We start from the raw sequence: 10,166 nt of genomic DNA, 5'->3' as shown, positions 1-10,166 counted from the left end.
TGGCCCTGGACCCCCGTCCGTTGAGGGTTATAATTGGACTAGAAATACGATATGGATAGTAATAGTAATTAATACCCGTAATTGTTATACAGTTAGTCGTGCGCAGCTAAAGAGGGGAATAACCGTAAACGGTGAACGCAACCGCATTCAGGTGAGTTTCTAGCCCCATTCCTTGTTTTGTTTTTGGGGTTGTGTGCATACTCGATGTGATTTGTTAATACACTTATCCTAAGTGATAAGTGTATGCCTTATGTGAATTATGTGAAGGGTATGATTGACTACTAGTCGGTACGTGAACGATCTTCGGATATTGCACGTATTGTCAAGTTATGATTATGGTTTAGTGTTATGTATAATGTATGAATGATATGTACACATGTCATGAACGAATGTAAGAAGTAGCCAGGTATAGAAGAAAAGGGACTGAGCCCTAATAATACTCGAGGCAGAAAAGGGACTGAGCCCTAATAATACTCAAGGCAGAAAAGGGACCGGACCCTAATAATATTCGAGGCAGAATAGAATAATGTAAAGTAGAATTTAGAATAAAGTACGAAGGTAAGAATATATACGATGTACGAAGTAAGATGATATAAAGTATGTACGAAAGTATGAAGTAATGAATGTATGGTATGTTGTATGATTAACTAGAACTCACTCAGCGTAGCTGACTTTTAGTATGCACGCAGGTGATTAGAATGAGGCAGCTCGCTTGAGAGGAACACGTGGCAATCGAATAAGAGACTGGCATCCGAAGACTCCAGACGTTTATTAAATTATGTTTAAATTTGAAAGACGATGTGTTTATTAAGACAAGTTATGGATTGATATGTAATGTTTTTTATGAAAGTTTAATATTCCGCGAATGTTTTTATTAACTCTGATGATTAGAATTATGTTAATGAGTAAATCCAACACCAAAGTAGGGCTACCGTTAACGGGGCCTTACAAGCCATAGCCGTCGAGGGCAGGGATGATTACACATTACCAAATGGCATTATAATAAAAGATGCTCTTTATGTTCCGGAGTTCAATTGCAACTTGTTGTCCGTTAGCCGACTATCACAAGATCTACAATGTGCTACAACCTTTTTCCCTGATTTATGTGTTATGCAAGGCTTGAATTCAAGGGCGTTGATTGGAGTGGGTGATTGCAAAAGTGGTCTATACAATATGGGGATGGTTCAAGCGAAGAGGCAAGTGATGATGACAACCCTTGGTACGTGGCACAAGAGATTGGAAATTATAATTAAATTTTAAATTAGACGGAATATTTGTCACTTAATTGGAAGTTGACAAAAACAATAGAATAATTATTATATTAATATAAGTAATTTAATGTATATTATAATCTTATAAATAAGTAATATACATGAATATTAATAAAAATATACATCAATATTAAAAAAATTAAAAAATACATCTTATTAACGAATGTTCAATCCATGCAATTAGCTTATATGAGTAGGAACAATAACCTGAAATGATAAAGTCAAATATTAATAGTCATATTATTGGAAATTTTAATTATAATTTTATAACCGGAAAATTTGAATGGTCTTACCGTAAAAACGAAATAGTGATAATGGCGATGGTATCTCTGATTTTTATTTAGAATGTAAAATGAAATATTCCGTACATCAGTCAAGACAATAACCTGAGATAATTAAGTTTTGTTATAGCATTGATATTATGGAAGATTTGAATTATAATTTATAACCGGAAAATTTAAATAGGCCTTACCGGAAAAAGAATAATGATATTGTCCATGGATGAAACTTATTTTTATTTAGAACCTAGAAGAACATGTAAAAGAAAAAAACAGAAAAAATATAAAACTTCAAATAAATATAAAACAACCATTGTTATAGGTATAACACATGAACAGAAAAACTTACTTGAAAAACGTAAATACGTACAAATATTAGCTTCATCGCCGTTTTTGATTTAGAACCTAAACTGATTTTAAAAAAATCAGTTAACAATGAAAATAAAGATAAAAAGGTTAGATCTACAATAACCGGAAGAAAATATGATGTTTTTGGAAAAAGATATAACCTTGCCGGAAAATCATATAACATTGTTGGCCGTTAGAGTATAATATATAATCTTACCGGAAAATGATTAATCTCGATCTACATTACCGGAATATAGAATATGGTGGATGGTGGAGTTAGTAAGCAGAGAGAGAGAGAGATATTAAAATAATTATGGTGGAAAAATCTTAAGGTTTAAATAAGTTTTTTGGGTGTGTGGTGAATATGGCACGTGGCAGCATAATAGACACTATGAGAATGGAAACATGGTGAGTTGGAGGCCTAGGTAGACAACCTAGTATAATGACATGTTGAGGAATTGTATTGATTTAATAGATTAATAAGATTCTTATGAATAGCTTAAAATAAAATTTGACAACCATAAATTCGTTTATTTCCTTGCTGTAATAGCACGGGAACGGGACCAGGATACGGGGACGTTACGGGTACGAGAAACAGCAAAAATTAAAAATCGAAGATACAGGTACGGCAAAAAAATATATTAAAAAACTCAAATATATAATAAATAGATATTTGTAGTTTTTTTTTAATTTATAATGTCATTTTTAAACCTTTTATGTATAGATTTATAAGTTTAAGGACCAAATGCAAACTAGTAAAGATAGGGGGGTTTATTGTTGAAATACGCAAACTAATTTTACACTTTCATACTAACAATTAAGTTGCAGGGACTGAATGTAAACTATTGAGAGAGAAATGGGTTAATTGTTAAAACACTTAAACCTAAAATAAAAATAACAATAACCAGCCGCCTTCTTCTTCTTCTTCCTAACTTCTAGCAACTATTTTGGCAGAAATTGAAGGCATCGCCGTCGGATTTTCCGCCGGAAACCACTTTATGTTCGCCAAAAAACGTTTCTGAAACTTCGAATAAGCCGTACCCAAGCCCAGAGACGTATTACGTTCTGTCCCCGATTTTCAGAAACGGCCGGGAGACGTTTCGGCGGCGTACTCGTCCCCACGCCGTCCCCGGGATGGGGACTCAACTGCCCTTGCCATTTCCGTGCATCATAGTTTATTACATGCAGAATCAAAACCAAAGCTGAACAAACGTTTGGTTTTTAGACCATCCGTAGTGGTGGCTTTATGGTGTCATAAAGCCTGGGAACACCACCCCCATAGGCATTATGGTAGGCCTTTTTGAACATGGCGTTTCCTACATAACGTGCGTTTTGAGGGTTTATGTTATTTTAATTTAATTTATATTTAAAAATGTAATGAATTATTATCTAAAAACAAAAAGGTGTAAAGTGATTGGGCGTCACGTGGCTCATAACGCCCATGAGTGAGTCTTTATGACTACACCATGTTTTTGTAAAAAGCCATAACTTTCACGTAACGCCTAGGGGTGGGGCTTTATGACTACACATGGTCTTATAAAACCATAGTGTCTGTGTTTTTCGTTTCTTTTTTAGGTTTCATGTACACCCCTAGCTAAAATAGTAAAACTGATGTTAAAATTGAAAGACGTTTGCTTATAGTAAGTATAGTAATATTATATTAAAGATAGCTACATCAGATAAAGATCTCACGCATTATTATATTTGTTTATGCATGTTTCAAGGTATCATAATGGAGTATATAAAGCCACAAGAAAGCATCATTTTGAATGTTCTGAATGCCTCTGTTGATTTCACTATTTGTGAATCAATTTGCATGTCACAACTTGTAGATAGCACCGGGCAAAGGACACTAGCTGTTGTTACCAAATGTGACCAGGGCCCAGATGGCTTGCTTCAAAAAGTAACCATAAGCGCGGTTAACATTGGCCTTGGTTACGTCTGTGTTAGAAACAAGATCAACAATGAAACCTATGAAGAAGCCAGAAACGTAGAAGCCAAACTCTTTGAAACTCACCTTCTATTGTCCAAGATTGACAAATCCATGGTGGGCATTCCTATTTTGGCCCATAAGCTTGTTGAGCTCCAATCGGTAATCATATCAAAATGCTTGCCAGACATTGTCAAGAAGATCAATGAGAGGCTCAATGCTTCGATTTTGGACCTCAACAAGTTACCACGGGTTCTTACGAGTGTTCCTGAGGCAATGGTTACATTAATTCAAATTGTTGGGTCCTTGAAACAAACTCTTCAAAAGATCTTAATCCAAGGTGAAATTGATGAATATGAGAATGATAAACAAATGCATTGTGATGCTCGGTTGGCTGAAATGCTAGATGAGTTATCAAAGGACCTCCAAGCAAGTGTCAAGTTTTCTGAAAGTTTCCTTGTTGAGGAAATCGAACTTTTAAAGGAAGTGAATGGGATTCGGCTGGCTCATTTCATTCCTCATTCGGTTTTTCTCAGCTTGCTTAAGAGGAAAGTTAATAGTGTTTCTGATCTGCCTATTAACTTTGTAAACAAAGTGTGGGGTTATCTTGAAATCGTTTGTGTTAGGGTGTTGAATGATCAATGTCGTAATTACCCCCAATTGCTTCCTTCCATGAGGAAAGCAACTCAATATGTGACGACGAAAATGAAGGCTAAGTTTGTTGAAAGGGTTGCTGAAATGATTGAGATGGAGAAGATTACAGATTACACATGTGACCCTGACTTTATTACTTCTTATAACAAGCTAATGAGCTCTCGAGTTCAGTTAGCGAACTCATTTGTTATATTGCCCTCAAATTGCAGTCCTAGCTATAAGATAAACGTGGAAGGTTACGGGGTGGTTAACACCAAGCATCTGGATAGTGTTCCGGAAAACACAAGGGAACAAGCTTTTGATCTCAAAATGACGATGACAGCGTATTGGAAAATTGTTTTGAAACGTATGGTCGATTATCTAGCGCTTCATCTTCGTTTATTTATGCAAAAAGTGGTGAACAAGGAGATGGAGATGGAAATAGTGAAGGAAGTGATGGTGCATGGTGGTGGTGTAGGGAAGATGTTGCATGAACCACCGTCTGTGGCTAAGAAGAGGGAGCGGCTCCAAAACAGCATTAGCTTGCTCCAAGAGTCAAAAGAAACAATGGAACAAGTCTTGGATGGCATTGTGGTTACATCTGATTAAGCCTCTTAAGGAATCTATGGTGGAATATTTAGGACTTTCTAGATGTGTTAAAACTAATAGATGGTTGAAGTAGGACTTCTAAGTATGTGTTTTGGTTAAGTGTGCTTGTTTTGTGTAGAACTACTTATTAATATTGTCTTATCTAGTTCCTCTTTTTAATATGATGTAAAAGATGTTAGTCTGTACCAGTACCAAGAAGTATAATATCAGTGTTTTGTTCATTTATTTTGAGTGGAGTTCTTCCTTATTTATCATTTCCAAAAAGTAATTTTAAAGTTAACTAATTCAACAAGAAGTAGAGGGTTATTATGTTAATTCATCAAACAGTTGATGGGAAAAAGCGGTTTTGTTTTCGGGGTGGTCTACAAAAGTCAGATCACCAACAAAAAAATCATCACCATCGTACTCAGTAAATTCAACCAATAGCAAAGCTATGTAGAGTCTGAGGAGGATAAGATGCAGACAGCGTTACCTCTACCACGTAGGAACAGAGAGACTGCTTCCGATGAGACCCCCGGCTTGATAGTAGTTTTGCATCAAGTCTTGGACATAAGACACATAACACTCAATCCTCGGGACACCGGTTGATTGATGCATGTATCATTGTCTTTTGGTTATCAACTCCATCACATGATGCATGATTAACCTTCCGTCACTTTTAACGTTATTTTCAGGAGATTAGTAAAATAATGTCAAAATTAGTGCAACTTCACGTTTGATCACCCGAAAGTTCATATATATATATATATATATACATTATATGCACACGTCGCAATCAGGGTTCACACATATATAGTTATATACATTATCGCCAACAAAAAATAGTGTGCTCTAAATTCGTTTTGCAATCGATATTTGAGTACGGTTCTCTTGAAGATCACCATATTTTCCATGATTTATGGTTCTTTTTGTTTTCGTTTAAATCCATTGAATCAAATAATAAAATGTTACGTCTAAGGCTCTGTTTGTTTTTGCCTCTTTTCTTTGAATAGAGGAAAACGTCTGATTCGGTCAGACGTAATCAGACGTGAGGCTGTTTGTTTTTTTTCTGGCATTAAGAGGTTCAGCGTCTTAATAGCATCTGAACCAGTAAGAGCTTTTAGTGGGTCTGAAAACCTCTTAACCCAAAAAAAACATACGTTTGTCTCCGGCCTCCATTAACTTCTAACCCGGAGACTAGGTTCCATCTCCGACGACTAGAGGTTCGTCTCTAGCCTCCACCTCTTAATGATTCATATTTCAGACATTTGAACCACCTCTTAACATTCAGATGTGGTATTCAGATTCAGACTTAAATCTCTAAAAAAACAAACGGGGCCTAAGTCATCATATTGTTTGTTCATTAAGATTTGGGAGCTGGAAAGCAGGGGTCTCTAAAATGTAATATATAAAGTTTATGTCAAAAATGTAACATGAATCTGAGTGGCGCAGCGGAAGTGTGGTGGGTCCATAATCCACAGGTCCCAAGATCGAAACCTGGCTCTGATAGTTTTAGAAGGCTTCCGCAATTATCTTTTTATGTAATTTTATTAAAATTATATTAGGCCGTTAACATTTAAAATTTTCTGGGCTTTTTTGTCATATGCTAATATAAATTGTGTCCAGGAAAAAGATGAAAACATGACATATATTGTTTACCACATAACGTTTTTGTATATTATTAGACAGAATTACAGAAATTGTTCTTTATGTTTATCCCAAATTTCACTGGTGGTCCTTTATCTTTCAAGTTGATATTTATTATCCTTTACGTTTTAAAAAGTAACACATTTTGTCCTTTAGGCCTAACCCGGTTAAGAAATCTCGTTAAGTCTTGTCACGTGCTTCTCACGTGGGAGTATTTATGTCATTTCAGGTCTGTCATCGGGGTGGGGGAATTGGGTATTTAATGGGGGGAAACATAACCGGATCTGAAATGATGGAAATACCTCCACGTGAAAAGCACGTGACAAGACTTAACGAGATTTTTTTAACTGGGTTAAACCTAAATTACAAAAAGGTGTTACTTTTTAAAACGTAAAGGATAATAAACATCAATTTGAAAGATAAAGGACCACCAACGAAATTTTGGGTAAACTTAAAGGATAATTTCTGTAATTCTGTCTATTTATTATTTGCTATGTATAGTGTACTTACGATTACGGGTAGTATTTGTGGGTTCATGGGTCCAACCCAGCATGGACACGGAAATTTAACACAAATCTGAACACGACATGAACCGAAAAAAGTCATGCCAAACATGTGAACCCGAACACGGCACAATTTTAATCTATTTTTTTACGTTTAATATTTTAAATTAGACAGAATTACAAATTTTGTCCTTTAAAATAAGACGAATTCCGGTTCGTGTCCTTTTCTAAGTTTCCTTGCAGGCGGTGTACTTTAAACTTTTTTTTCCTACAAGTTATGTCCTTTAAGCTAACTGGGTTAGAAAAACTCTGTTAAATCCCATCACGTGAGAAGCATGTGAGGGTAGTTTTGTCTTTTTGCCTACCCTTCTTCTTCTTCTTCTTCTTCTTCAGTATCTATTAACACACACACTTTGGATTATCAATTAACAATCCTGAGCGTTGACATAGTTAGCATAACCATACCCAAGCGACCTTCGAGTAGACAAATCCCTACAAACCCTAACCGACACCACCTGTCCTATCTGGTTAAACAACTCATACAACTGCGAATCGGTAACACTAAACTCCAAATCCCCAACGTACAACGACGTCGGCACAAACTGCGGTGCACCACCGGCGCCAGGAACACCGCCGCCGTTGACCGATTGAGGCTGCTGCTGCTGTTGAACCACCTGCGCCGCCATCTCAAAACCCTAGAAATAATTTATACTTTTTTCCAAATTTTTCAACTTTTTTTTTTGTTTTGTTTTTGGAATTGATAAGGGGATAGAGGAGAGGGAAGGGTGATAGATAGATAGATATTGATAGATTAGTCGGAGGTCCGACCGGCAGATCGCCGCTAGGTTACGGCGGCGAGAGAGGCTAAAAGTAGTAGGTGAATGGAGGAAGTGAAGATAAGAGGGTTTGTACGGTTGTCAAAGTGTGAGGGCTGGAATGGGAAGGATTGGATCTTGCTGCTGACATGTGAAGCGTGTGTGAATCTCTGAATCTTTTGATGGTTATGTTAATTCATCAATTAACAATCAGATGGAGAAGTGAAACCCTAGATTGTTAATTGATGAATCCAAAGTGTGTGTGTTAATAGATACAGAAGAAGAAGAAGAAGGGTAGGCAAAAAGACAAAACTACCCTCACATGCTTCTCACGTGATGGGATTTAACAGAGTTTTTCTAACCCAGTTAGCGTAAAGGACATAACTTGTAGGAAAAAAAAGTTTAAAGTACACCGCCTGCAAGGAAACTTAGAAAAGGACACGAACCGTAATTCGTCTTATTTTAAAGGACAAAATTTGTAATTCTGTCTTTAAATTACAAAAAGATAGAAATATATCTAAAACAATGCATTAAAATTATAAATGGATTGATGACACTTTTTAATTTTTTAAATTTTGACATAAATACTTAAGCATTTTATGACGGAAGGCAACCATATGTTATAGAGAACATTTGGTGCAGACATGGATGAAGAACATATCAAGATTCCAGAACGTTAAGTCGTTGACATGCGGGTTGCTTCCACTCTCCACATGTATCGTTTGTTTATATATTGTTATAGTTTCATTTCCATCCAAGAAAGTTGAGTTAGTTCTTTAAGATTAGAATAAGAAATTAGTTGAATTAGTTCTTTAAGATTGAATTAAACTTGAATCAAGTATCAACCACTAGTATAAACGGAAGGCTTTTATGTTAGTCACTTGGAGGAAAGGGCCCCAATTCAGGTTTAATAGCAGGCTCCCACAAGAAGGCCCCTCATAACTGACAACTCACCACCACTGTGTTCCCGAGTATCATTTAAAGAGGGGAGGGGAAGGAAATGAGAAGAAAATGGGAATGAATCATGTTCCAGAGATTTTTTTAAGGAGGGGAGGGGAGAGAAAATGCTAGAAAACTTAAGTCAATACCCATCCTTCCAAATTGAAGAGATTATGAGAGAAAATGTTTATGTATAACATTAACTACCTATTAACTCATACATTTTCTTTCATTTTCTTCTATTTTTCATTAAACTCGGGAATATGAAATGAAGTGATTATTTTCCTCCCCCTCTCTTTTCTTTTCTCTTTCAATTATCCTCATTTTCTTTTCTCTCCTTAAACGAAACTCGGGAAAATAATGGGTTCATCCCTTTTGCTTTCTCTAACCAACCAATGTGGGCCGATCTGTTTCCAAAATCTTTTCATTTCAAATTTTCAATTACTGCAAGTTGTGTTGAGCATGGATTTAAATATAAAAAATACTTATCACACAAGGTGTTATATATGGGCTCAGGGCCGTCGCAGACCACATACAAGGCGTTAGGATACGATCTCGATAAGGGCATAATTCTTTTTTTCAAAAAAATAAAATAAAATTTTTAGTATTCGCCATGGACACTTGAAACCTTAAAGACGGTTTATTAAAGATTAAACAATCTAATAAAATGTTTATTCCTGAGCCTAATGAAGTAAATCAGGAACGGACAGTCAGTTTTGAGAAAGAAAAAAGTTATAGAAAGGTCATTTATTAGTACTCGTCTTGGACACTTGAAACCTCAAAGACGGTCGGTCATGTATGGGCTAACGCCTTTGTCTATATCAGCAGGCACCAAACATCAAAACGGGTTGGGCAGGAGCGCCATTGCCTTGGCGGTGGTGGGGCCAATATCATTTACCAATCAAATCACTTTTTCACATTTTTTATAGTAAAAAAAGATTAAATAATAATTATGCTAGTTAGACCATTAGGTGTTTTTAATGAAAAAGTTACTAAGAGTCCTCATGCCTACGTTACAGTGACGTGACGAGACCCTTTTTTCTGTTTTTTAATTAAACCATTACACGTAGTCTTAAAATATTGAGTTATCTTCCATTAACTTATATATGGAACTTTTCATGGAGTATTTATTTTGATTTTCAACTAATGGAGTATTTATTTTGATTTTCAACAAATGCTTCTCCAATGCCCTCTATTTGCTTCTTTCCATCAAT

At 35.9% G+C, this 10,166-nt stretch overlaps 1 pseudogene; it reads left to right on the top strand.

The window, feature by feature from the left end:
- Positions 1-3,565: 3,565 nt before the first annotated feature.
- Positions 3,566-5,374, top strand: LOC143548347 (dynamin-related protein 4C pseudogene; annotated as a pseudogene).
- The last annotated feature ends 4,792 nt before the right edge of the window (positions 5,375-10,166 follow it).

This window comes from Bidens hawaiensis, unplaced genomic scaffold (genome assembly GCF_021521415.1).
Source record: "Bidens hawaiensis isolate Kalapana, Puna unplaced genomic scaffold, B.hawaiensis_p1.1 tig00015059_1, whole genome shotgun sequence".
Lineage (NCBI taxonomy): Eukaryota > Viridiplantae > Streptophyta > Magnoliopsida > Asterales > Asteraceae > Bidens > Bidens hawaiensis.
Note: the sequence above shows the minus strand (reverse complement) of the source record. Positions and strands in the feature narration are given on the sequence as shown.